The following is a 7,877-nucleotide window of genomic DNA, read 5'->3' as shown; positions in this document are numbered from 1 at the left end:
CGATACCGTGTTTCAATCCATTTCTCAAGTCTCGTTTTGGTCCAACTTTGAACCAGCCATATCACCCTGATGGGTACCTCCGATCTTCTCGCTCTATATTGGCCAAAGTTAGGTCTTGTGGTAACGTACTTATGATTGTTCTACGCCGTGTTCGTAGCTCTTATCGTTCGCCCGCTATTTTCGATCATAAGGTGAATTTTCGCCTCTAAACCACCATTTTTCACCTTTGCCCTCTAATATGACCGACTTGCTCAACACCTAGCGCTTCGCTTGGTAGGACACATAGCTAGCGCTCGTCAAGACCTTTCCAACGCATATCCAAGCTTTCCGATCCGAGCCATACAGCCTGAGCTATAGGCGATACCGTTTTTCCCATTTTCTTGGTCACACGCACTTTAGGGTACCCCTTTTTGCCTTTGACCCTTAATACCTCCTCCGGGTCACTAGTAGGCGCTCAGCTTGGTAGGAAACATAGCTAGAGCAGGCCTTCACCTTTCCAAAACTGCCGAAAGTGTACCGATCCGACATCTAGAACCAAAGTTATGGTCATTCCCATCATGCTCTACTTTCATGGTCAACCTCCACCAAGCACACCTAGGTTGGACCAACTTTCACCAACTCATCTCGAACCCCAAATTTGCTTCGACCTACTAGGTTTCCCTAGTAAAGTGGTCAAAACATCCATTACAACACGACTGGTCTTTCTGGTGGTCGACCTAGGCGACTTTGTTCGACGACCACCACCCCATGGAACTAAAAGACGTCCCTTGATACGGACCACCGATACATTTTCCGGCCTGTCTAAACTACACTCATCGAAATTTTTTTGGGTCCCCACCGTCATACAAGTTTCCCTAGGTCAAGTTTTTCTTCCGGATCGGCCGCGGACCTCACTTTTCATTATCTAGGGAGGCCATAGGGCCCCAAAAGGGGTTTTTTAAAATTTTCGACACTTTCGACTTTGGTCGGATTTTTTCCGATTTTGGTCCGACCTAGGGACTTGGTGGTCCAAGGAGCCTCGGGACCAAACTTTTTTCTCAGGGGTCCCTACCTCCATACAACTTTGCCTAGGTAAATTTTTTGTTCCAAATCGACCGCGGATTTCACTTTTCAATATCTGGGGCTCGTGTAGAGTCCGAATATGAGGTTTTCTCATTTTTCGACATTTTCGACTTTTTTCGACTTTTTTCGGGTTTTTCGACCTAGGGGTCCGCCGAACAAATTTTGGGTCAAAAATTTTTATTGAACTAGTCGAAAGTACGCAAAAAGATAAGACTTTTTGCCGAAGACACCATGCCCCGGAACCGACTCCTTCCCCTTCAAAATTGGGGACAAACGTGATTTTTGAAACTTTTCCTTAGGGAGCCCAAGACTTAGAAAATTTTCAAATTCTCGATTTTTCGATTGCGAGCTAGCGCTTTGCGGTCTTCGGCAATGTTGTAGATCTCGACGAGATAAGACTTTTTGGTCAAGGGACATTTTGCCCTCCGACCCCTCCTTCCCCCCGCAAATCGCCCCCCAAAGTGCAATTTTTGCATTTTCACCTCTTTGCACGCACTGTTCGGCCCAAATGGCCACTTTCTATGGGTCTGAGCGCTTTGCGGTCTTCGGCAAACTTTTAGAGCGTACCAAGCCCTAATTATAATTCTTCTACACCACCTTCGTACCTCTTCATCCCTGGCCGCTATTCGCGTACCAAGGTAATTTTTGTTCATTTTGTCAACATTTTTCATCTTTGACTGCTTATATCGGCCTTGCCATGAACCGATAGCGCTTCGCTGTGTTCTAACGTAAGTTAGTACTGCTCAATACCTTTCCAAATCATGTCTTAGATTGTCATTTGCTTGCATACAGCCGGAGCTATGAGCGATACCGTAAAAAGTACCGAAACTTGGAAAAATCCTTTGATCGCCCATATCCCCCCTTTGGGGGCCAGATATCGAAAAAAATTCTGATTCAAAAAGTTGCGCATTAACGTGTTCTAGTTCTTCCTAGAACATTTCACTTCGCTAGCTGGCCTGCAACTTAGCCGTAATTGGGATTTTAGGGTGTTCTTGGAGGGCCCATTTCCTGCGACTTGGTATCTTTTGGGCCCAATGTTTCTCTAATATCTCCACGAGTTTTCCAGATAGCCTTTTCAAACTTTCAGGGTGCCTAGAACACCTCAAGACCTTTCCAACGCTATGCCGTTTGCCTCGCTCGGACATCTACAGCCAAAGTTATTCGAGGTACACGGTACCTTACCCTGTTTTCTCAGTACTTGGTCGAAAATTTCGATCAGCCATATGACCGACTTGGACAACCCTGAGCGGGTTGGCCCCATATAACTAAACTTTCGTCTCGTGGAGGCAAACTTATAAATATTCCACGTCAACTCGCTATCTCGTACCGCCTTGACGGTATACTTGGTCCAAGGGCCATTTCCAGCGACTTGGTCGCAATTTCGCTCTAAGTTTCGCTAATACCTTCGTCCGTGGACATGGTGATTTTTTGTTCGTATTTTTCCTTGATAGTCCCACTCAAGACTATTCCATACCAGAGCCAAGCGTCCCGCTAAGTGCCATACAGCCTGAGCAGTAATTCATGAAAGGTACCTCTACCAGTTTTTGCCATACTTGGGTACAAACTTTGGATCGCCCATATCTCCACTTTGGAGGCCAGCCAGCACCTTGGCCTCATATACTTTTTTGTTGGTCATAACATGCACTAAATATAATTGTTCTACGCCAACTTGCTATCTCTTCTCCAACTTGCCGTTATTCTTGGTCCAATTCCCATTTCATTCGTTTTTGGACCCATTTTGCTATATGTTTCACTAATAGCTTCGGCCATGGACAAGCTGATTTTCGATTGGTATTTTTCCTTGATAGTCCCACTCAAGACCATTCCAAAACACACCGCAGCTTGTCGCTCGGTGGCAAACTGACCAAGTTATAATTCATGAAAGGTACCTCAACTTGGCACACCACGTGGTCGGCCCAAACCATAAACCAACCAAACGACCGACTTGGAGCACCCTGACCGGGTTGGCCCCATATAATAAAAGTTGCGTCTCTACACGCCCAACTTATGAATATTCTACGCCAAGTCGCTATCTCTTACCGGTAAGCCGGTATTCACCTTCCAAGGGTGATTTTGGTCAAGCGCCATTTCCTGCGACTTGGTCCCCGAATTGGACCATCATCACCTAATATCTCCGTGGTCTTTCAACTCAGCCTCATGAAACTTTCAGGGTAGATAGGTCTCCCCAAGACCTTTCCAACGGTGAGCCGTTTGCCTCGCTCGGCCATCTACAGCCGAAGTTATTAATGGTACTTGGTACCTTACCCTGTTTTTTCCATACTTGTTCGTACTTGGGTACAAACTTTGGATCGCCCATATCTCCACTTTGGAGGCCAGCCAGCACCTTGGCCCCATATACTTTTTTGTTGGTGATACCATGCACCAAATATAATTGTTCTACGCAAGCTTGCTATCTCTTCTCCAACTTGCGGTTATTTTTGACTCAAGTCCCATTTCCATAGTTTTTGGTACCAATTTGCTCTATGTTTCGCTAATAGCTTCGCCCAAGGACTTTGTGATTTTTTGTTCGCATTTTTCCTAAATAGTCCCACTCAAGACTATTCCAAATCACACCTTAGCTTGTCGCTCAGTGCCATACAGTTAGAGTTTTAATTCATGAAAGGTACATCACCTTGGTACACCACGTGGTCGGTCCAAACCATCAACCAACCATATGACCGACTTCGAGTCGAGCTAGCGGCTAGGCTCAATATAATGAAATGCGTGTCTTGATGCGGGCTACTGACGGTCTGAACAATGTAGCTCGCTAGCTCGTCTCTAAACTTGTGTTTTGGTCGAATATTGGGTGTTCATGTACCACTTCGGGTAACATGGACTTTGGTGCAACTTTACCACTTGTGCACTTAATAACTTCCCGGTCATTCAAGTCTTTGCCTTCATACTTTCAGGGTAGTTAGGTCTCGTCGAGACCTTTCCATACATATGCCAAACTCATCGATCGGACATCTATAGCCCGAGTTATTCGCGGTACACCGTACCTTACCCTGTTTTTTCCTCAATTGGGTACAAACCTTGGAACACCCATATCGCCCCTTTAGAGACTAGCTGGCACGTTGGCCTCATATAATGATAAGTGCACCTCAACTAGGGCTACTGACGGTCAGAACATTTCAACTTGCTAGCTCGGGCCCACACTTGTGTTTTTCTCGAATATATGGTTCAAGTGTGCCACTTTGGGCACTTTTGGACATTTTGTCCCCACACAACTTTCTTGCCTTGGTAGATAGGGTCTTGTGATCTTGGGCAAAAAGATGCACCAAGATAAAGTCTAACTTTCGTTCTTGTACCGCAAAGCGCTATCTCAAACACCCGAGGAGATAGAAAGTGATTATGTTCGGTATATCGGTCTTCCATGGCATACTATGGTAAACCCCTGCAGGTATGCAACCGAAGGTGCTTGGTACATGTATTTGGTGCAATATCGGTGCAAAGTAGGTGTTTCCTTGATCGGGCTATAACTTTCTTGGTTGATGTTGGATTGCTTTGCGGTCTTCGGGGGATAGTTAGGGAACATGTTGGCCAACATTTCCTTATTCCTCAGCCTGGCCGTACCTCTTACCGTCTAGGCGGTATACATGCTCTAAGTTGGAACTTGTGTTCCTTTGGGTAACTTCTCTGACTTTGACGCTTAATAACTTTCGTTCATATGCAGTCTAAGCTCTGCAACTCTCAGGAAAGCTAGTACTACTCATTTCCTTTCCATATCAGTCTTTGGCTTGTCGATCCGATGTCTACAGCCTTACTTATTCACGTTCCCTGTGAAGGTAGGTTTTTGCCCATTTTCCAGTTCATGTGGTAACATTCCCAGACTTTGCCGGCTTTCTCTTCATGTGGTAACTTGCTTGCTCATGTGGTAACTTGGAAGTGTATTTCTGACAGACCCAATCTGGGACTTAGTCGATTTTTCTCTGCATATTATATGGATCCATCACTAGGCCATCTTGCTTGCTCATGTGGTAACTTGGAAGTGTATTTCTGACAGACCCAATCTGGGACTTAGCCGATTTTTCTCTTCATATCATATGGATCCATCACTAGGCCATCTTGCTTGCTTGTGTGGTAACTTGATAGTGTATGTCTGACAGACCCAATCTGGGACTTAGCCGATTTTTCTCTTCATATCATATGGATCCATCACTAGGCCATCTTGCTTGCTTGTGTGGTAACTTGGAAGTGTATTTCTGACAGACCCAATCTGGGACTTAGCCGATTTTTCTCTTCATATTATATGGATCCTGGACTTAGCCGATTTTTCTCTTCATATCATATGGATCCATCACTAGGCCATCTTGCTTGCTTGTGTGGTAACTTGGAAGTGTATTTCTGACAGACCCAATCTGGGACTTAGCCGATTTTTCTCTTCATATTATATGGATCCTGGACTTAGCCGATTTTTCTCTTCATATCATATGGATCCATCACTAGGCCATCTTGCTTGCTTGTGTGGTAACTTGGAAGTGTATTTCTGACAGACCCAATCTGGGACTTAGCCGATTTTTCTCTTCATATTATATGGATCCTGGACTTAGCCGATTTTTCTCTTCATATCATATGGATCCATCATTAGGCCATCTTGCTTGCTTGTGTGGTAACTTGATAGTGTATGTCCGACAGACCCAATCTCGGACTTAGCCGATTTTTCTCTTCATATTATATGGTTCCATCACTAGGCCATCTTGCTTGCTTGTGTGGTATCTTGAAAGTGTATGTCTGACAGACCCAATCTCGGACTTAGCCGATTTTTCTCTTCATATAATATGGATCCTGGACTTAGCCTGTTATTAGGTTATTATATATGGATCCTGGACTTAGCCGATTATTAGGTTATTATATATGGATCCTGGACTTAGCCGATTTTTCTCTTCATATAATATGGATCCGGGACTTAGCCGATTATTAGGTTATTATATATGGATCCTGGACTTAGCCGATATTTCTCTTCATATAATATGGATCCGGGACTTAGCCAATTTTTCTCTTCATATAATATGGATCCGGGACTTAGCCGATTTTTCTCGTCATATAATATGGATCCGGGACTTAGCCAATTTTTCTCTTCATGTGGTAACGTATGCCAATCGCTCACAAGTCATGGGATAAGGGTACTTGTGTTCTTCCATCTTCTAAGTCCCGCACGGGGACATCGTGATCGCCCCAAGTCCGGAATAGCGCCAAGTCAAGCCCCACGGTGGCCGTGCAGGACCTATTAGCGGGGGCCCCACTGACAGCACTAATCCGGACTTAGAAATTATATCTTTCTAATCGAACACCACACACGCAACACCACCATACCACCATCTCCTTGCAAGTACCTAAGTACCCGCAACTCCATGGTGAAGGCAATGTCACTCCATCACCAACCTCTTTGCACTGCAAGCACTTGCGTACCCACAACACTCCGAAGAAGGCAACGGCGCGCGATGCTCGACTCCACACACCACACCACACCACACCACCGATGGCCAGCCAGCCAGCCAGCCCAGCTAAGGACTAACCAACCAACCAACCACCAATGGCCTAGGCCAGCCGGATCCCACCTTCAAGTCCAAGCACAGCCAAGTGCAAGTACCGCCAAGTGTTCACCAACCAACCATCACACCAGGTCAGCCGGCCGGTACCCACCTTCAAGTGCCATTACCCTCGGGTGCAAGCTCAATCAAGTGTTAACCAACCAACCCGGCCAAGGCAGCCAACAGGCCGGCACCCTACAGCACCGACCCGCCATCACCACCTCAACCGTTGACCATGCAAGTGGCCTCGGACAACAGGTGACACCCGAAGTACATCCGAAGAACGTATATCAAGTGTTTGCTCACCAAGTCCTCAACCAACCCCAAGTACCCGGAGGTACCCAGAGTGTTGGATCCGCCAACCCGTCCCGGCACTCCAAGTCCTTGCGAACCCAAAGTGTTTGCCCGGTAGGGCCATTGTATCACAACGCTTGCGACCATGCAAGTGGCCTCGAACAAGGTGACAGGGGTATCTTCACCAAGTTCTCAACCAACCCCAAGTACCCGGAGGTACCCAGAGTGTTGGGTCCGCCAACCACTACCAGCACTCCAAGTCCTCGCGAACATAAAGTGTTTGCCCGGTAGGGCCATTAGACCACAACGCTTGCTAACCATGCAAGTGGTCTCGGACAACAGGTGACACCCGAAGTACATCCGGAGAGTGTACAACAAGTGTTTGTTCACCAAGTCCTCAACCAACCCCAAGTACCCGGAGGTACCCAGAGTGTTGGGTCCGCCAACCACTACCAGCACTCTAAGTCCTCGCGAACCCAAAGTGTTTGCCCGGTAGGGCCATTAGACCACAACGCTTGCTAACCATGCAAGTGGTCTCGGACAACAGGCGATACCCGAAGTACATCCGAAGAGTGTATATCAAGTGTTTGTTCACCAAGTCCTCAACCAACCCCAAGTACCCGGAGGTACCCAGAGTGTTGGATCCGCAAACCCGTCCCGGCACTCCAAGTCCTTGCGAACCCAAAGTGTTTGCCCGGTAGGGCCATTGTATCACAACGCTTGCTACCATGCAAGTGGCCTCGGACAACAGGTGACACCCGAAGTACATCCGGAGAGTGTACAACAAGTGTTTGTTCACCAAGTCCTCAACCAACCCCAAGTACCCGGAGGTACCCAGAGTGTTGGATCCGCCAACCCGTCCCGGCACTCCAAGTCCTTGCGAACCCAAAGTGTTTGCCCGGTAGGGCCATTGTATCACAACGCTTGCGACCATGCAAGTGGCCTCGGACAACAGGTGACACCCGAAGTACATCCGAAGAGTGTTCATCA

This window comes from Anopheles coustani, assembly GCF_943734705.1.
Source record: "Anopheles coustani chromosome X unlocalized genomic scaffold, idAnoCousDA_361_x.2 X_unloc_38, whole genome shotgun sequence".
Lineage (NCBI taxonomy): Eukaryota > Metazoa > Arthropoda > Insecta > Diptera > Culicidae > Anopheles > Anopheles coustani.
Note: the sequence above shows the minus strand (reverse complement) of the source record.